Source organism: Ruditapes philippinarum, unplaced genomic scaffold, assembly GCF_026571515.1.
Source record: "Ruditapes philippinarum isolate M1 unplaced genomic scaffold, ASM2657151v2 ctg4969_1_1_1_1, whole genome shotgun sequence".
Classification (NCBI taxonomy): domain Eukaryota; kingdom Metazoa; phylum Mollusca; class Bivalvia; order Venerida; family Veneridae; genus Ruditapes; species Ruditapes philippinarum.
Window position 1 is genome coordinate 37,380 of NW_026866559.1, and position 22,458 is coordinate 59,837.

The window sequence follows — 22,458 nt, forward strand, 5'->3', positions numbered from 1 at the left end:
ATTTTGCTTCAGAGAGAACATATCTTAAATTCATTCGAGTGTGCTTACATCATTTTTTTTTAATTTAAGCATGTTTAAAGATTTATAACCTGACTCTTAGAAAAAAAGTGTAAATGACACCATGCTTGGAAAGTCATTGAAAATAATATTTGCGATTTTATTTATGATGTTGATAATAAATGCTTTATATACATGGATTAGTGTAGAACGTATGTATTGAAACTTCCATTTATACAATTATTTAAAAAGAACAACTTTTTGTCTTTTATATCATGCTAATGTGTAAATTCAAAGCAAAACGTTACGTGATATTTTTTATTTAAAAACAAAATTGTCATTACACAATACAGACAAAATTAATGTCTTTGTAATTGAATAAAGAGAAAAATCAGTTTATATCGTATAACATATAACTTACTAACGTTTTTTTTTTCGTTTTTTGGGTGGTGGTGGTAGTTTTTCCTGCTATACATGTACATTAATATAACCTTGTTGTTTATAATACCTAAAAATGCGGCTCGGGATTGGCAAACATGTTACTGAATTCAATATTTGTTACCAATACAGAATCTAACATACTAAGAGGTGGCCCAGTGTAAATTGTTACCGTTTCAACATTTGTGTCATCAAACTATGGTTAGCTGAAAATGTGAATAATCTTGTATGTTTATATAATAGCATTAAATTGCATCCATGCTATTTTCAGTGATGTTTTATGCCCAAACTGTATAAAGTTTTGTTTATGTTTAAAGAGATACTAGTATTGCCCTCGATTGTCAAATCATAACATACTGCCCTTACATTACAACATTACATCTATGTATATCTTATTTGCGATTAATTTTAGTATTCAAAATTGCTCTTATTGCTGAGAAATGCTCTGAACAGAAGACAATGAAATAAAACATTCAAGGATATTGAATCAACACTTTGCATGTATCTGTTTATTTACGGATTAGAAAGAGTAGATGAATGTGTTGTATTTTCAGATTCTCTCGCTGATTATCAAAACAATTCATATGCGAACCAGTGTGAAAAAATGGAAATATAAGAAAAAAAAAATGTCATAAAATTATCATAATCAATAGCGGTATATGAGATCTGGATCGACATTTTTAGCTTTCAATTCTTCAGGATACTGTCCGATGTTTTTACCTTTTGAACCTGCTCGAGCAGTCAAATTCTTTACCTCAATCTGATTTTGGAGTGTCTTCACTTTTAAGGGATACCAAAAACAAAATCATAGTATGTTCTTTCTTCTTTGCTCTTTAACATCTTAAGGAGACTATTTTCAAGGTAAACATTGCAGAAATCATTTTGAATTACGAAAACTGAATAAAATTTATGTGTTTTTTGTAAAAACGCTTTTATATTCATAACCTTGCCTTGACTAAGCCTTCAATTTCAAAATTCTCTTATGTCAGCAAGTAAACGTATTCATTTAATTTCGTGCATCTTGATTTCAAATGTTCAAGATTTAATATTAAATAATTATTCAGACATTTTGCACTAAATCATTGTGTCATAATTGCTATGAGGCATTCCAATTTGTGTAACGGTCTTACAAAATCACGAAGCTTTATTTTTAAGGATTTGTCAAGCATCTTATGAAATCCAAATCTAGTCCAAGCTTTATCGATGTTTGGTTTTGTTTTCTGTCGATCATATGAATTTTAGCTCCATTTTTGAGAACGATTTTAGCTTTTTACTCTCTATATTTTTTGAGATATGCTAGTTCCAAGTTAGTTCTTACCGTTACACACGATATTTAGGGTTAGCGAGTGACGTTCACAAGTTTACTGAGTCGCGGCGCCCCTATTCTATTTAAGCTACTGGGTTAAACCCATATACTCAGTTGGGGCATTAGTTCCTGGTTTTACCAATCAGACGTAAGGGAAATGTACTCCTTGAGGAGGGTCTGTTACTTCAATTAAGAATTATTAAACAGTTAAACCTGTCACTGATTCTGAGGATCCTTATTAACAATTTAATTATTAACTCCTAAGCTGGGTATTAATTAACTTAACTTGAACCCATTTTTAGAACTTGATTCAATCCGGATTACTTTAACAAATTTGTAACTTGACCGTATTTCTTGACTTGACCCTATCTGGTTAAATCTATATAGCTCTATTTACTTGGAAAACTCGGTATTGTTATTATTAGTACTACATACATATATTATGTTTCTTCTAATGAAGCTCAATGTTTTACTAAAGAACAATTGCGCTTTAAAGCCAAATTATCTTATTGTTGTATGTCAAAAATTCATGAAAAAACTATAAAAACAATAATTAAAATCATAGATTGAATCTTTCAGTAGGTAGAACCAAATTCTAACTCTATACAATGTTACTGTTCCCCTAATTAACGCCTGGCATATATCTAAATCCTGACTAGCCTTAGCTAACCACCCTTTTTACTTACTTTTAAAGGGCAAAAATATTATCAAGCATTTTGTATACATTTTTGGTTTTAATTGTTACATGTCTTCATAATCAAATCATATATAACAATAAAACACAATAATAAGATCACCTACCTTTGTACCGTATTTCTTTTTAGGATGGCAATACACGTTATTGGAATCAGAAGAAAGCTTAATTTACGCATTCAATTTGTGGGTTAATTGTAATTTGAGTTCCCATATTTGCATTACCTCAACTAGAAAGATAACATATTACACCAAATTTGCATGGTGTGTTTGGGAAAAACGATTGTCAAGTAATCAACACTGATACATCACACCTTGTTATGTCTACAAGAAGAAGAAATATTTTTGCTTCAAAAATCAAAACAATAAAAGTCTTTAAATTTCATACGTTTGAGAATGGAAACTGGTTTGCAACTTTTGCAATTGTTTCCATATTTAAGATTCATTAACCTTTTAAGAGATCCAGAGGTATTATAAATCAATTATGAATCTAAACAAATTAAAACTGATTCAGCATGAAACTTAGTGGAGGACCTAAACAATGATCTGTTATACTTCTAAGGATTATTCTATTCACCAATATTCTCAGGAATAATTTATATCGTTAATTATGAAAGATCTTGCTACAAAGCCAATCAAAACAGCAACAGATATATTTTAATGTTTTGCGTAACTTACGTTTTTACAGACGCAATAAAACAATTCTTTTACTCCCTCAAAACAACACGCAAATCAAGATACATGCAAATTCTGTGTTACAAGAAGAAACTCTTCAGAAAACCTCTTCTAAATGGCGAATGAGTTTGGATTTAGACTCTGCGAATTATGTGTACAAAGCTTGTAAAATTAAGCAATCAAGTGCTAGGATACCTACCGTTTACCAGACGTCATCTCTTTATAAGAAACTTATCTTTGCCGTCTAGAAAACAACGGTGCTATTAAAAGTTAAAATTATCTCAAACAACAACTACATATAGATGATCGGTAATCAGGTGTAAATTATGTAAATGATGGGTCCTTTTCATTTAATTAGAAACCATCAAAGCTCTGCTGTACATTTATACATGTTTGTTTTTTTCAAATTCAATAGCTGGAAGTTTTGACTAAAATGTGCTCCGGGGACAGAATTTGCGCTCACTTTAACATATATCCATTTATGAATTATGACATTATTTATGAATTTATCTTTTTTATATATTATTTATGCTGTAGGCACATTTAAGGACATTAAAACAAAAGAAGAGTCATGTCGATACATTTTTTCCAATTATTTTTAAGTGATTTCAAGTATGTGTATAAAACGGAAAATTTAGGTACGTAAAATTGGATAAATGTGGGCTTTAACCTGAATTACGCATAGACAGACACACAGAAGACTAATATTTTTTAAAAAACTGTATTGTATAATATAATCTGGTACATATAATGTTTTATTCTTTATTTATAAATTTATTATTTAACTAATAACCATTTATTAAGTGTATATCGGAGGTAATTTAAGGCAAAAATTCCTATATTTCATACATCTCCAACGAAAATGCCTTTTTTATATTCCGTGAGACAATTATTTATATGTCTTATTAAAAGAAATTTCAAGTTAATATTTATTTCGAACACATTTTACAGACAATTAAAGTTCTTAAAAATTGTATACGAAAAAGTACGTTTACCAGGTTTTAGCCTAAATTACGAACAGACAGATACACAACACATGTATTTATTATTTTTTACATATTCCTCTTTATGTGATGGTTAGGGTTCGGGTTAGATGATACATGGTAAAATCGACAGATTTCACCCCAAGATGTCACCCTTCGTGACCAAAAATCAATTTGAAATTGATATTGTTAAGCTTGAAATGTTGTCTTTATTAAAACAAATGAAAAGTTTTTGAATTACAAAAAAACAGAGAAAAAAGAAAAAAAAAGAAAAAAAGTATTATTGGACAAAACATTGATTGCCCATAAATCATGAACCAGAAGTGCAAAAGGCTTCAAATTTGAAATGTAACTTGTCCCTGAAAGGTACCAAAATTTAAATTCTTTGCTTGTCAGAAATGGTAAACAAATTCAGTTTGGCTTTGTATTTCAAGGTGTGCGGACGTTTTTTATTATCGCAGTTCTAAAAGTGTAAAAGTTAATTTCTAAGTTATTTTAAGTGTTTTGTCGCGTGTTTATGTGGTACATTCGTGTAATTTGTGTGTGTTTGTTTTTTGTTTGTTAAGTGTGACCTGTGGATTTGTATGCCATAGTGCGATTCGGACAAATTGTGATTTTGTTTGGTGTTTGAGTCAGGGAACAATGGCTAAACACAGGGAGAAATATACTTGTCCTGTGTGCAAGTTGGCAGTAAAGCGACTTACGCCGCATCTTAAATATTGGCATCTAGATGATTTATGCGTACAGAGTATAAATGTAAACTGTACGCCGCATTTATTCAGTTAAAAGGGAAGAAGAGCTATCGTGGCCGGGCATATAAGGTTTGTCCGATGCCAGAATGCCCTGCAATTGTGGCAGCTGTGCCGCTCCATCTCCGCGGACCTCGGCATCTGTGCTGCCGGCCGGAATCTAAGCTCCTGGCACGCCGAGCTGTGAAAATCACAGATATGGATTTCAGTATCCCTCCTCGTGACTCACCCGAAGTTCCCGGTGACTCATCGGACTCATCCTCTTCCTCGTCGAGCAGTGAAGGAAGACCTCCACAAGCAAAGAGGCCAGCGAAGAGGCCTGTTAACACTGAAGAGAATTATTGAAGAATGGGTGATCCATCTTGAATCAGACCTAGGCGGAAGTCAAGCTCCGCCTAGGACTAAAGAATGTGGTGCAATAGTTCGAAGATATATGCGTTATTGTGACGTCATAAATAACGTTACAGAGGTTTACGAAGGGTGCAACCCCAGAAATATTGTAAGTATTGTAAGTCCGAAGGCAAGGACAAGAGCCCTTACTGGGGTAAAGCCTTGATCCTTGCCTTGGCAAATTTCTTAGCTTTTTAGAGTCGAAGGATCTGATTCCTACCGGAACACATGCCAGACATATTGAAAGGTTTGCAAAGGACTTTCGAAGTCTCTTGGGAAATGTGTCACCAAGCACAGAATAAAGACACAGACCATAAAAGGATTAAAATCCTTAACATAGATATTCAAAAGTTCGCCCCAACACAGACGGATGAGAGAGGCCATCACAGCGCTAAACAGGGGTTACGATGACACGAAGCGTCACCTGCTTAAGTTATACCATCAGCGCCTGTCTCATTAATTCAGGGGCAAGGACCGGAGTCATTTCCGGAATGCTAATTAATGAGGTATACAATGCCGAACAGCAGTTAGGAGGGAGGGAAGCCGTTTTACGTGGTGTCGGTCCATGATCATAAAACGGGATACCAAGGTCCAGTAACCCTCCCACTTGACACCTATGGATATGACGCGTTACTGAACGTTTGCAACCACACCGAGGTTACGTTCCTGAGCAGCGTTCACCCGTTTCTTACAAAGGAGGGTACTCCATTTAATTCCTTGAGAGTTTTCAAGAGAGTGGAGTAATGCTTGGCGAGAATGTGGTCTAGAGGAAACCTACGGCCCATTCTCGCCGGGTGACAATAGAAAGCATTTCGTTTCGCTCGTTCTCAAAAAGTTTCCCCACTTGCGGGAAAAGTTGTCAAAACAATTAAAGCATTCGATAGAAATCGAAAGGACAATGTATGATCTATCTTCGGCCGCCGGCATTTCTGTAGAGCTACATGAGGTCAGGAAAGACCTGGCCTTTACCCCGAGGGTGATTAGAAAGCCGGTCGCTACAGTGTCAAGATGTCCGGATTCGCCGCCACCATCAACACCAAGTCTGCCAGTATTATTAACCACAAGAGTCTCTATCCCATCCCCGTGCTCCTTACCAGTGATTAATACCCCCCGGCCCGTGTAAGTCTGCCAAGACGTGCAGCATCCCCAAGTGTAGCCAATACCCCGTCCCGTGTAAGTCTGTCAGGACGTGCAGCATCCCCATGTGCAACCAATACCCCGTCCCGTGTAAGTCTGTCAGGACGTGCAGCATCCCCATGTGCAACCAATACCCCGTCCCGTGTAAATCTGTCAGGGCGTGCAGCATCCCCATGTGCAACCAATACCCCGTCCCGTGTAAGTCTGTCAGGACATGCAGCATCCCCAGGTGTAAAAACAACACCGACGCTCCCGGAGCTTACTGCTCAGGTTGACGATGACAACACTCTAGTGCTTACTGATAATTCTGAGACACAAGCTCGAGCACCCCCTGTGCTTTCCCCACATATTGAGGGATTTGGAAGTAATTCGGATACAGCCAGCATTAGATCGGTGATACCTAAAAGTCTGCCAGGACGTGCAGCATTGCCAACCATTTTTCGGCCACAACATGCATCAACGCCGACTAATGAAATGTCGTGTGAGCCATCTAACGCCAAAGTGGCTAATTGGCTGGAAACTTGCGAGGACACCTTTAGTATTTTCAGTAAGGAAGAAAGCAGAACTTACTCTTCTGGCAAAAAGGTCCTGGACGCCAGAAGCAGAAAGTTCTTTTGCCCATGATTGGCGATATGAAATAGACATGGCCAAATATTTGAATAAGAAACCGTCAAAGGTTAGCCATTCAAGTTAAGCTCGAATCCATATCAGCTGTTTAGAGAGCGCTGGCGTTCTCTAACAGTTGAAAATATTAAAGACAAAATTTGGGTGATTGCCAGGCGCGAAATGAAATTGTAAAATGAATTTAATCTTGTGTATAAACTATTTATTTATAACACATAAACATTGTATTTAATTGATTTATTTATCTATAAAACGAATTAATAAATAATTTGTATAGACAAAAAAAGAGAAGAAAAAAATCAAAAAATAGTAAAAATATTTTGTGATTGTTGTTTTAATCCTGTATATAATTCATGATTTTATTTATTTTTGTTTAATTGATTTATTTATTTATGAAACGAATTCAAAATATTTTGTACAGACAAAAAAAGAGAAGAAAACCATTAAGAAATAGTAAAATATTATGTGATTGTTGATTAAATTCTGTATATAAATGATGATTGTATTTAATTGTTGTTTAATTGATTTATCTATTTATAAAACAAATCCATGTGTTTAAATCTTGTATATAAACTATTTATCTATAACACATAAACATTGTATTTAATTGATTTATTTATCTATAAAACGAATTAATAAATATTTTGTATAGACAAAAACAAGAGAAGAAAAAAAATCAAGAAAATAGTAAAAATATTATGTAATTGTTGTTCCAATCCTGTATATAATTGTTGATTTTATTTATTTTTATTTAATTGATTACTGTTAAATTTTCTAAAATTGTACATATAAATAATGAAATGAAGGGTTAGCTGATCAAATTTTTCCCTCGCATGTCTACCGGCCTCATCGTGGCGCGAGGGTGTAACATATAACTGTCGTTGAATATTATTTCATTGACAGATTTATGGCCAACGGTAGACAAAATAAAATTTGAAATAAACAACAATTGTATTAAATTTTACACCTTGCCCTATGTCCAGGATAAGAAAGTAAGAGAGTACAGGAAAATATAGCCCTTGTACAACAAAAAGGGTCAGACAAATCATAGCCACGGTGCAACAGGTTAGATTAGAATATAGTTATAACTCCAAAATTCTAGACTGTTTCTGTGCTAAAATTGAACCCAAGTACAACAAAATGGGTAAGCCAAGGTCAAGGTCACGGTACAACAGAAGGGTTATAAAACTATTGTAATTTTGATAGTCCTTATGAAAAGAAGTAAGTAATGTATGATTTGGCTGGGGCCGCCAGGAGTATTGCAGCCACTTCATAGCAAAACAAAACAAATGTTTTTTTGTATTTATTGACAACAAGGATGTTATACAGAATGTTTTTACAAACGTTCTTACGTATGTATGTAAGTATAAACTGGGTAATCATTATATTCGCCTAAACTTGTCTTAAGTGCAAAAACTTTTGAGCCTTTGTGCAACAAAATGGGTTAGACAAGAATTGTAATGTGACAGCCCTTGTGCAACAAACTGGGTTAGACAAGTATTGCAATTTCGACAGCCTTTGTAACTTGCACTTTCCAGTACCGTCCATGAACAGGCTCAATCAAACCGAGCCTGCAACATTTTCAATAATGCCGTGTTGGGCTTTCTTTAGGGATTCTGTATTTATCTATTTTATGATCACATCCGTGTTATTTGTGCCGTGTGGCGGCTGTAAAAAGTCTCCCCGTACATTTAATCAATGATGTTATATTTTCGATCCTTGAAGATCGTTCAGCACGACATTATTGTTGTGCTTGTGGTATTTTTAGTTTCAACTTTTCGGCATTTTCTAGTTGGGTGGTTCCAATATTCCTACTTGAATAATGTTGAATCACCCTTAGGATATGTTGCCTGCTTTTAAAATTTGTCTTTTGACGTCTTATCTGTGATACGCAGGCTTCATAACCTCTGATCCCCTTTCAAAATTCCATTTTATTTAGTTCCGCCCATTGTTTTCTCGTTTAGGGCACACGCTTTTTATTACTTGGGGACCATACGCCGCTTTTCATGGAATGGCACAGACGTGTCACATTGAAGGTTCCATGATAACCGCCGTATGAACACATCTGCGGATGTTTCAAAATTCAAAATTTTACTATTTCACGTTTAAATGTTGAATTCTGCTTAAGCCGGTGCTAGGGGGCGTGGACGGTAACTTGCACTTTCCAGTACCGTCCATGAACAGGCTCAATCAAACCGAGCCTGCAACATTTTCAATAATGCCGTGTTGGGCTTTCTTTAGGGATTCTGTATTTATCTATTTTGTGCAACAAGTTGGGTAAGACATGATTTTGGTGGGGTAGCCAGGAGTATAGCAGCCACTGTACAACAACAAAATGATATATTTGTATTCTAATGTATGTATGTATGTATGTATGTATGTATGTATGTTATGTATGTATGTATGTATGTATGACAATCACAGGGACTCTCACGACAAGAGGGGCTTAACCTTATCAGGGATTTCGCGCCAAAATTGAAACAAAGGATCTATTTTTAGATTCTTATTTCATCTCCTATATATACTTGCTAGTATTTTCATTCGGTATCTGACTCTCAAGGGAGAATCATGTCATTTCCGTGTGTGCTTGTTCTTGTCAAAGGGAGGGATTTTCCCACCTTTGACCGTGTTGTGCATTCATGGGAGATGGAGGTGGTGGAGGTTGAGATTTACGGCCGGTCAGGCTTTGCCTTTTTTAAACGCCTTGAGGCCGACCGGGCTATGGACATTTTGTTCAATGCCCGGATCGACTTCAAGGTGTTCGAGGAGGCAGAGCTTAGCCATCACCCTCACCCTCAACCACCCCCATCTCCAAACACTGAGTCAGAGGAGTCAGAGCAGCGGGTTCCACCCGAAGGGGAGGAGTCCGCTGCTTGAGGACAAGTGAGTTTGTTTGTTTGTTTGTTCTTTTTTCTTCTTTTCTTTTACTGATTAGCTCATGTGATTTTGTTGAGCTGTTGATTCTCTTTGATTTGGGACCGGTAATCGACTGGTCCCGCCCCTTGCCAAGTCTACCGACCTCAACGTGGTGCAAGGGTGAACATCTTCATTAGAAGATGGCTAACGGGTAGACAAAGCCCCCGTGCAACAAACTGGGTTAAAATTCAAAATATAGATAAATACAGAATCCCTAAAGAAAGCCCAACACGGCAAAATTGAAAATGTTGCAGGCTCGGTTTGATTGAGCCTGTTCATGGACAGTACTGGAAAGTGCAAGTTACCGTCCACGCCCCCTAGCACCGGCTTAAGCAGAATTCAACATTTAACATGAACTGGTAAAATTTGAATTTTGAAACATCCGCAGATGTGTTCATATGGCGGTTATCATGGAACCTTCAATGTGACACGTTAGTGCCATTCCATGAAAGGCGGCATATGGTCCCCAAGTAAAAAAATGCGTGTTCCCTAAACGAGAAAACAATGGGCGGAACTAAATAAAATGGAATTTTGAAAGGGGATCTGAGGTTATGAAGCCTGCGTATCACAGATAAGACGTCAAAAGACAAATTTAAAAAGCAGGCAACATATCCTAAGGGTGATTCAACATTATTCAAGTAGGAATATTGGAACCACCCAACTAGAAGATGCCAAAAAGTTGAAACTAAAAATACCACAAGCACAACAATAATGTCGTGCTGAACGATCTTCAAGGATCGAAAATATAACATCATTGATTAAATGTGCGGGGAGACTTTTTACAGCCGCCACACGGCACAAATAACACGGATGTGATCATAAAATAGATAAATACAGAATCCCTAAAGAAAGCCCAACACGGCAAAATTGAAAATGTTGCAGGCTCGGTTAGATTGAGCCTGTTCATGGACGGTACTGGAAAGTGCAAGTTACCGTCCACGCCCCCTAGCACCGACTTAAGCAGAATTCAACATTTAACATGAACTGGTAAAATTTGAATTTTGAAACATCCGCAGATGTGTTCATATGGCGGTTATCATGGAACCTTCAATGTGACACGTTAGTGCCATTCCATGAAAGGCGGCATATGGTCCCCAAGTAAAAAATGCGTGTTCCCTAAACGAGAAGAGAAAACAATGGGCGGAACTAAATAAAATGGAATTTTGAAAGGGGATCTGAGGTTATGAAGCCTCTGTGCAACAAACTGGGTTAAAATTCAGAGCCTCTGTGCAACAAACTGGGTTAGTTAAGTACAATTTGCTCTCTCAAACATGACATTATGTTAGGGATGTAGCGAACCTGAAAAAATGATCGCCGATATATTCTAAATCAATCATCCAAGATAGTACAAACTTGACATACTTCTTTGCATTGTTTAGGACTACAATGGAGCCAAATATCATGCTGATGCCATTTCAATAAAGTCTTTTAATATTGTGCGACAGAAATTGTGCCATTTTGTTAACTGTTTGAAAAATGATTGGTGATAAAACCTCAACCACAAGTTGGAATAGGCTGAAAATTAGAACGTGTTATGTTTTATTTATGTTGTAGAATGGAGCTTAATTACAAATAAAACAAATGAAAAGTTTTTGGATTACAAAAAACAGAAAAAAAAAAGAAAAAAAAAAGAAAAAAAGTATTATTGGACAAAACATTGATTGCCCATAAATCATGAACCAGAAGTGCAAAAGGCTTCAAATTTGAAATGTAACTTGTCCCTGAAAGGTACTAAAATTTAAATTCTTTGCTTGTCAGAAATGGTAAACAAATTCAGTTTGGCTTTGTATTTCAAGGTGTGCGGACGTCTTTTATTATCGCAGTTCTAAAAGTGTAAAAGTTAATTTCTAAGTTATTTTAAGTGTTTTGTCGCGTGTTTATGTGGTATTTTTTTGTTAAGTGTGACCTGTGGATTTGTATGCCATAGTGCGATTCGGACAAATTGTGATTTTGTTTGGTGTTTGAGTCAGGGAACAATGGCTAAACACAGGGAGAAATATACTTGTCCTGTGTGCAAGTTGGCAGTAAAGCGACTTATGCCGCATCTTAAATATTGGCATCTAGATGTTATGCGTACAGAGTATAAATGTAAACTGTACGCCGCATTTATTCAGTTAAAAGGGAAGAAGAGCTATCGTGGCCGGGCATATAAAATAGATAAATACAGAATCCCTAAAGAAAGCCCAACACGGCAAAATTGAAAATATAAGGTTTGTCCGATGCCAGAATGCCCTGCAATTGTGGCAGCTGTGCCGCTCCATCTCCGCGGACCTCGGCATCTGTGCTGCCGGCCGGAATCTAAGCTCCTGACACGCCGAGCTGTGAAAATCACAGATATGGATTTCAGTATCCCTCCTCGTGACTCACCGGAAGTTCCCGGTGACTCATCGGACTCATCCTCTTCCTCGTCGAGCAGTGAAGGAAGACCTCCACCAGCAAAGAGGCCAGCGAAGAGGCCTGTTAACACTCAGAGAATTATTGAAGAATGGGTGATCCATCTTGAATCAGACCTAGGCGGAAGTCAAGCTCCGCCTAGGACTAAAGAATGTGGTGCAATAGTTCGAAGATATATGCGTTATTGTGACGCCATAAATAACGTTACAGAGGTTTACGAAGGGTGCAACCCAGAAAATATTGTAAGGTATTGTAAGTCCGAAGGCAAGGACAAGAGCCCTTACTAGGGTAAATTATGATAAACAAGATCGACAAGGAAAGGCGGCGTTCAATGAACGCAGCCACCACCCGACCCAGCAACAAGAGTCATCGGCAAGGAGCCCAGGAGGACCCCAAAGAAAACAGGAAAGGGCTTGATCCTTGCCTTGGGCAAATTTCTTAGCTTTTTAGAGTCGAAGGATCTGATTCCTACCGGAACACATGCCAGACATATTGAAAGGTGCAAAGGATTTTCGAAGTCTCTTGGGAAATGTGTCACCAAGCACAGAATAAAGACACAGACCATAAAAAGGATTAAAATCCTTAACATAGATATTCAAAAGTTCGCCCAACACAGACGGATGAGAGAGGCCATCACAGCGCTAAGCAGGGGTTACGATGACACGAAGCGTCACCTGCTGAAGTATACCATCAGCGCCTGTCTCATTTATTCAGGGGCAAGGACCGGAGTCATTTCCGGAATGCTAATTAATGAGGTATACAATGCCGAACAGCAGTTAGGGAGGGAGGGTAAGCCGTTTTACGTGGTGTCGGTCCATGATCATAAAACGGGATACCAAGGTCCAGTAACCCTCCCACTTGACACCTTGGAATATGACGCGTTACTGAACGTTTGCAACCACACCGAGGTTACGTTCCTGAGCAGCGTTCACCCGTTTCTTACAAAGGAGGGTACTCCATTTAATTTCTTGAGAGTTTCAAGAGAGTGGAGTAATGCTTGGCGAGAATGTGGTCTAGAGGAAACCTACGGCCCATTCTCGCCGGGTGACAATAGAAAGCATTTCGTTTCGCTCGTTCTCAAAAAGTTTCCCCACTTGCGGGAAAAGTTGTCAAAACAATTAAAGCATTCGAAAGAAATCGAAAGGACAATGTATGATCTATCTTCGGCCGCCGGCATTTCTGTAGAGCTACATGAGGTCAGGAAAGACCTGGCCTTTACCCCGAGGGTGATTAGAAAGCCGGTCGCTACAGTGTCAAGATGTCCGGATTCGCCGCCACCATCAAATAATAGATAAATACAGAATCCCTAAAGAAAGCCCAACACGGCAAAATTGAAAATGTTGCAGGCTCGGTTTGATTGAGCCTGTTCATGGACGGTACTGGAAAGTGCAAGTTACCGTCCACGCCCCCTAGCACCGGCTTAAGCAGAATTCAACATTTAAACGTGAAATAGTAAAATTTCGAATTTAGAAACATCCGCAGATGTGTTCATACGGCGGTTATCATGGAACCTTCAATGTGACACTTCCGTGCCATTCCATGAAAAGCGGCGTATAGTCCCCAAGTAATAAAAAGCGTGTGCCCTAAACGAGAAAACAATGGGTGGAACTAAATAAAATGGAATTTTGAAAGGGGATCAGAGGTTATGAAGCCTGCGTATCACAGATAAGACGTCAAAAGACAAATTTAAAAAGCAGGCAACATATCCTAAGGGTGATTCAACATTATTCAAGTAGGAATATTGGAACCACCCAACTAGAAAATGCCGAAAAGTTGAAACTAAAAATACCACAAGCACAACAATAACACCAAGTCTGCCAGGATTATTAACCACAAGAGTCTCTATCCCATCCCCGTGCTCCTTACCAGTGATTAATACCCCGTCCCGTGTAAGTCTGCCAGGACGTGCAGCATCCCAAAGTGTAGCCAATACCCCGTCCCGTGTAAGTCTGTCAGGACGTGCAGCATCCCCATGTGCAACCAATACCCCGTCCCGTGTAAGTCTGTCAGGACGTGCAGCATCCCCATGTGCAACCAATACCCCGTCCCGTGTAAATCTGTCAGGATGTGCAGCATCCCCATGTGCAACCAATACCCCGTCCCGTGTAAGTCTGTCAGGACATGCAGCATCCCCAGGTGTAAACACAACACCGACGCTCCCGGAGCTTACTGCTCAGGTTGACGATGACAACACTCTAGTGCTTACTGATAATTCTGAGACACAAGCTCGAGCACCCCCTGTGCTTTCCCCACATATTGAGGGATTTGGAAGTAATTCGGATACAGCCAGCATTAGATCGGTGATACCTAAAATTCTGGAAACAAAGTGATCCCTCGAAAGCATTAATCACAACAAAATAACATAAGAATTGCAGACTAAAAGTCTGCCAGGACGTGCAGCATTGCCAACCATTTTTCGGCCACAACATGCATCAACGCCGACTAATGAAATGTCGTGTGAGCCATCTAACGCCAAAGTGGCTAATTGGCTGGAAACTTGCGAAGACACCTTTAGTGTTTTCAGTAGGGAAGAAAGCAGAACTTACTCTTCTGGCAAAAAGGTCCGTCAAAGACGGACCTGGACGCCAGAAGCAGAAAGTTCTTTTGCCCATGATTGGCGATATGAAATTGACATGGCCAAATATTTGAATAAGAAACCATCAAAGGTAGCCATTCAAGTTAAGCTCGAATCCATATCAGATGTTAGAGAGCGCTGGCGTTCTCTAACCGTTGAAAATATTAAAGACAAAATTTGGGTGATTGCCAGGCGCGAAATGAAATTGTAAAACGAATTTAATCTTGTATATAAACTATTTATTTATAACACATAAACATTGTATTTAATTGATTTATTTATCTATAAAACGAATTAATAAATAATTTGTATAGACAAAAAAAGAGAAGAAAAAATCAAAAAATAGTAAAAATATTTTTAGTTTCAACTTTTTGGCATTTTCTAGTTGGGTGGTTCCAATATTCCTACTTGAATAATGTTGAATCACCCTTAGGATATGTTGCCTGCTTTTTAAATTTGTCTTTTGACGTCTTATCTGTGATACGCAGGCTTCATAACCTCTGATCCCCTTTCAAAATTCTATTTTATTTAGTTCCGCCCATTGTTTTCTCGTTTAGGGCACACGCTTTTTATTACTCGGGGACCATACGCCGCTTTTCATGGAATGGCACGGAAGTGTCACATTGAAGGTTCCATGATAACCGCCGTATGAACACATCTGCGGATGTTTCTAAATTCAAAATTTTACTATTTCATGTTTAAATGTTGAATTCTGCTTAAGCCGGTGCTAGGGGGCGTGGACGGTAACTTGCACTTTCCAGTACCGTCCATGAACAGGCTCAATCAAACCGAGCCTGCAACATTTTCAATTTTGTCGTGTTGGGCTTTCTTTAGGGATTCTGTATTTTTATCTATTTTCTTTAGGGATTCTTTATTTATCTATTTTGTGATTGTTGTTTTAATCCTGTATATAATTCATGATTTTATTTATTTTTGTTTAATTGATTTATTTATTTATAAAACGAATTCAAAAATATTTTGTACAGACAAAAAAAGAGAAGAAAAACATTAAGAAATAGTAAAAATATTATGTGATTGTTGATTAAATTCTGTATATAAATGATGATTGTATTTAATTGTTGTTTAATTGATTTATCTATTTATAAAACAAATTCATGTGTTTAAATCTTGTATATAAACTATTTATCTATAACACATAAACATTGTATTTAATTGATTTATTTATCTATAAAACGAATTAATAAATATTTTGTATAGACAAAAACAAGAGAAGAAAAAAATCAAGAAAATAGTAAAAATATTATGTAATTGTTGTTCAAATCCTGTATATAATTGTTGATTTTATTTATTTTTATTTAATTGATTACTGTTAAATTTTCTAAAATTGTACATATAAATAATGAAATGAAGGGTTAGCTGATCAAATTTTACCCTCGCATGTCTACCGGCCTCATCGTGGCGCGAGGTTGTAACATATAACTGTCGTTGAATATTATTTCATTGACAGATATATGGCCAACGGTAGACAAAATAAAATTTGAAATAAACAACAATTGTATTAAATCTTACACCTTGCCCTATGTCCAGGATAAGAAAGTAAGAGAGTACAGGAAAATATAGCCCTTGTACAACAAAAAGGGTCAGACAAAATCATAGCCACGGTGCAACAGGTTAGGTTAGAATAGTTATAACTCCAAAATTCTAGACTGTTTCTGTGCTAAAATTGAACCCAAGTACAACAAAATGGGTAAGCCAAGGTCACGGTCACGGTACAACAGAAGGGTTATAAAACTATTGTAATTTTGATAGTCCTTATGAAAAGAAGTAAGTAATGTATGATTTGGCTGGGGCCGCCAGGAGTATTGCAGCCACTTCATAGCAAAACAAAACAAATGTTTTTTTGTATTTATTGACAACAAGGATGTTATACAGAATGTTTTTACATACGTTCTTACGTATGTATGTAAGTATAAACTGGGTAATCATTATATTCGCCTAAACTTGTCTAAGTGCAAAAACTTTTGAGCCTTTGTGCAACAAAATGGGTTAGACAAGAATTGTAATGTGACAGCCCTTGTGCAACAAACTGGGTTAGACAAGTATTGCAATTTCGACAGCCTTTGTGCAACAAGTTGGGTTAGGCAAGTATTGTAATTTTGACAGCCCTTGTGCAACAAACTGGGTAAGACATGATTTTGGTGGGGTAGCCAGGAGTATAGCAGCCACTGTACAACAACAAAATGATATATTTGTATTCTAATGTATGTATGTATGTATGTATGTATGTATGTATGTATGTTATGTATGTATGTATGTATGTATGACAATCACAGGGACTCTCACGACAAGAGGGGCTTAACCTTATCAGGGATTTCGCGCCAAAATTGAAACAAAGGATCTATTTTTAGATTCTTATTTCATCTCCTATATATACTCTTTACACTTGCCAGTATTTTCATTCGGTATCTGACTCTCTAGCGAGAATCATGTCTTTTCCGTGTGTGCTTGTTCTTGTCTCAAGGAGGGATTTTCCCACCTTTGACCGTGTTGTGCATTCCTAGGAGATGGAGGTGGTTAAGGTGGAGGTTTACGGCCGGCCAGGCTTTGCCTTTTTTGAACGCCTTCAGGCCGGTCGGGCTATGGACATTTTGTTCAACGCCCGGATCGACTTCAAGGTGTTTGAGGAGGCAGAGATTGGCCATGGCCCTCACCCTCCACCACCCCCATCTCCCAGCTCTGAATCAGAGCAGCGGGGTTCACCTGAAGGGGAGGAGTCCGCTGTTTGAGGACAAGTGTTTGTTTGTTTGTTTGTTCTTTTTTTTTCCTTCTTTTCTTTTACTGATAAGCTCATGTGATTTTGTTGAGCTGTTGATTCTCGTTGATTTGGGACCGGTAATCGACTAGTCCCGCCCCTTGCCAAGTCTACCGACCTCAACGTGGTGCAAGGGTGAACATCTTCATTAGAAGATGGCTAACGGGTAGACAAAGCCCCCGTGCAACAAACTGGGTTAAAATTCATAAAATAGATAAATACAGAATCCCTAAAGGAAATAGATAAATACAGAATCCCTAAAGAAAGACCAACACGGCAAAATTGAAAATGTTGCAGGCTCGGTTTGATTGAGCCTGTTCATGGACGGTACTGGAAAGTGCAAGTTACCGTCCACGCCCCCTAGCACCGGCTTAAGCAGAATTCAACATTTAAACATGAACTGGTAAAATTTTGAATTTAGAAACATCCGCAGATGTGTTCATACGGCGGTTATCATGGAACCTTCAATGTGACACTTCCGTGCCATTCCATGAAAAGCGGCGTATGGTCCCCAAGTAATAAAAAGCGTGTTCCCTAAACGAGAAAACAATGAGCGGAACTAAATAAAATGGAATTTTGAAAGGGGATCTGAGGTTATGAAGCCTGCGTATCACAGATAAGACGTCAAAAGACAAATTTAAAAAGCAGGCAACATATCCTAAGGGTGATTCAACATTATTCAAGTAGGAATATTGGAACCACCCAACTAGAAGATGCCAAAAAGTTGAAACTAAAAATACCACAAGCACAACAATAATGTCGTGCTGAACGATCTTCAAGGATCGAAAATATAACATCATTGATTAAATGTGCGGGGAGACTTTTTACAGCCGCCACACGGCACAAATAACACGGATGTGATCATAAAATAGATAAATACAGAATCCCTAAAGAATTATGAAAAACAAGATCAACAAGGAAAGGCGGCGTTCAATGAACGAAACCCCCATTTGACCCAGCAAAAAGAACCAACGGCAAGGAGCCCAGGCGGACCCCAAACATAAAAAGGACAGGGCAACGACACGTTAATCATTAAATTATAAATAATTTGTAACTGATTAGGAATTCAAAGAAAATAATAATAGGCCCACAAAGGGGAAGGGGACAGAAGACCGGGGAAGGGGGTGGGGTTAATCAAAGAAATAAAAACTAGAGGCAATGGGGAAGATACTTACCGTAGACGAGAAAACAACAAGGGACACAAGCAAGTGTCACCAAAACAGTATGAAACAACATAGACAAACATCTGAGGAACACAGTGGGGCGCCGCCTTGGAACGGTCAGCAGCATAATAATGACTGCTGGGGAGTTAAACCGGTTAATGGTGCACCAAACCTCGCTCTTAGCCCCACCATGTTCCTATAAACGAGAAAGTGTAAATAAAATGAATCCCCGCCAAGTGAAATTCTAACAGTTGTCATGGTTACAAAAGGTTAAATAAGTAAAACACTAAAATGATCATGTAGAAACATATAAAAGTAAACCCAATGACCATAACAAAAGTACTCAATGTCCTAAAGGAAGACAGAGCAACAAGAAAATCACCTACAAGGGCCCGACGAAGCAAGGCAGAAGACGAACATTAAGACAATTCAGTCCCAAAGGGCTTTACGAACTATCCATCATAGAGTCTCCCACTTGGTCCGTCAGATGCAATCAAAAGAGGAAAGCGTAGTGTCCAACTGTAAAAGGGTTGAACACTAAACATGCAGTATGTCTTAAAATAGTAGGGTCATAACCTCTTTTAATAAAACGTTTAATGATTTTAGTAAAAACAGCAGAAAAATTACCATGACCCAAAATCTTACGAAGTTTGTAAACCACATCGCCATAAAATATGATAAACAAGATCAACAAGGAAAGGCGGCGTTCAATGAACGCAACCCCCACATGACCCAGCAACAAGAACCAATGGCAAGGAGCCCAGGGGGACCCCAAACAAAAACAGGACAGGGCAAAGACAGAGCACGGACAGGTTAATCATTAAATGATAATTAATTTGTAACTGATTAGGAATTCAAAGAAAATAAAAATAGGCCCACAAAGGGGAAGGGGACAGGAGACCGGGGGAGGGGGTGGGGAGTAATCAAAGAAATAAAAACTAGAGGCAATGGGGAAGATACTTACCGTAGACGAGAAAACAACAAGGGACACAAGCAAAAGTGTCACCAAAACAGTATGAAACAACATAAGACATACATCTGAGGAACACAGTGGGGCGCCGCTAAACCAGGCTGGCTAATCCCTTGTCGCAGAAGAGTTTTTAAATCACTATTGAATTTAGAAATTAAATCAAAGTTACGATTGTAAAATTTAGTAAAATATTTCCGTAATTTATGATAGCGGTAGCCCTGTTTTAGAAGCTTGCTGGTAATAAAAATATTCCGCTCGTTGAAATCCTTTACGTTGCTACAAGCTCTAGCGAATCTAATTAACTGAGAAACATAAACCCCGTAAGATGTTGCATGGGGTACGTCTCCATCTAAATGTGGATAATTAACTATACAAAAGTTAAAGTCATCTCTTTTATCATAAATTTTCGTGTGAATAGAATTGTTGTTGATAGTAATATGAAGATCCAAAAATGATGTACTAAAATTTCAAGAGTTCGTTTTATTAAGTTGTAGTTCATGTGGATAAATGTCAGACACCATTTGATCAAAATAAGGATTATCTAAATTAAAAAATATCATCAAGGTATCTGGAAGTATTATTAAATGCGACTATAACATCTTGTTGTTTCTCTTTCAGAGAGACTCAACATAAAGTCTCTTTCATAGCAGTACAAAAACAAATCGGCGACCAGGGGTGCACAAATAGTACCCATAGGAATTCCTATGATCTGTTTAAATAAGGTATTACCAAACCTGACATAAATGTTGTCTAAAAGAAATTGAGAGTGCTCTACAAACTTCGTCACAAGTCCACATAGTATAATGTTTAACAAAATAGATAAAATACAGAATCCCTAAAGAAAGCCCAACACGGCAAAATTGAAAATGTTGCAGGCTCGGTTTGATTGAGCCTGTTCATGGACGGTAATGGAAATTGCAAGTTATCGTCCACGCCCCCTAGCACCGGCTTAAGCAGAATTCAACATTTAAACACTAAAATGGTGAAATTTGAATTTAGAAACATCCGCAGATGTGTTCATACGGCGGTTATCATGGAACCTTCAATGTGACACAGTAGTGTCATTCCATGAAAAGCGGCGTATGGTCCCCAAGTAAAAGAATGCCGTTAGTAAAAAAAGCTTTGTTAGAATTACATGCTAGAAAGGTAACTTTTTCCCGTGCAAAAGTTTTCTGAATTAGGGAAATTAGTTTATCATTGATTAATTTATGTGGCAAATAATATATGAAAAACAAGATCAACAAGGAAAGGCGGCGTTCAATGAACGCAACCCCCATATGACCCAGCAACAAGAACCAATGGCAAGGAGCCCAGGTGGACCCCAAACATAAAAAGGACAGGGCAACGACACGTTAATCATTAAATGATAAATAATTTGTAACTGATTAGGAATTCAAAGAAAATAATAATAGGCCCACAAAGGGGAAGGGGACAGGAGACCGGGCGAAGGGTGGGGGGGGGTTAATCAAAGAAATAAAAACTAGAGGCAATGGGGAAGATACTTACCGTAGACGAGAAAACAACAAGGGACACAAGCAAAAGTGTCACCAAAACAGTATGAAACAACATAGACATACATCTGAGGAACACAGTGGGGCGCCGCCTTGGAACGGTCAGCGGAACGGAACGGAAAGTTGTATAAAGTGTAGAAAAATCGTATGTACTGACAGTTGAAGCTTGAAAGTTATTAATTTTGAATTTATCCAAGATTTCACCAGAATTTTTAATTGACCAGAAGAGATGTTTGCCTGTGTTTTCATAGACTTTATCACAATATCTAATTACATGTGTTTTAATGGCAGTCAAACAAGACGTCAATAAAATAGAAAGTTTACTTGTAGTGCAAGATGTAGAATTAGCAATAAATCTGGCTTTGTAAGGTTTTTTATGTAATTTAGGAATCCAATACATAATAGGAAGTTTGAGTTCTTTTTCATTAATTTGGACTTTTAAGATTGGAAATATTAGTTATATGATTGTTTACAATGTCTTTTTGGAGGCAGAGGTTTTTGAATACGCATTAGTGCTATTTAGTTCCTTATGCAAAACGTTAATGTAATGGATTCGTCAAACAATTATAATATTATTAGCCGCCTTGTCCGCTGTCACCAAAACAAATTTTGAATGAAAAGCTAAAATATCTTTTTTCAGATGTCTTAAAGTAAGTCTTGGTTTAGGTTGTGCTTTGGTTGTGCTTGTGGTATTTTTAGTTTCAACTTTTCGGCATTTTCTAGTCGGGTGGTTCCAATATTCCTACTTGAATAATGTTGAATCACCCTTAGGATATGTTGCCTGCTTTTTAAATTTGTCTTTTGACGTCTTATCTGTGATACGCAGGCTTCATAACCTCTGATCCCCTTTCAAAATTCCAGTTTATTTAGTTCCGCCCATTGTTTTCTCGTTTAGGGCACACGCTTTTTATTACTTGGGGACCATACGCCGCTTTTCATGGAATGGCACGGAAGTGTCACATTGAAGGTTCCATGATAACCGCCGTATGAACACATCTACGGATGTTTCAAAATTCAAAATTTTACTATTTCATGTTTAAATGTTGAATTCTGCTTAAGCCGGTGCTAGGGGGCGTGGACGGTAACTTGCACTTTCCAGTACCGTCCATGAACAGGCTCAATTAAACCGAGCCTGCAACATTTTCAATTTTGCCGTGTTGGGCT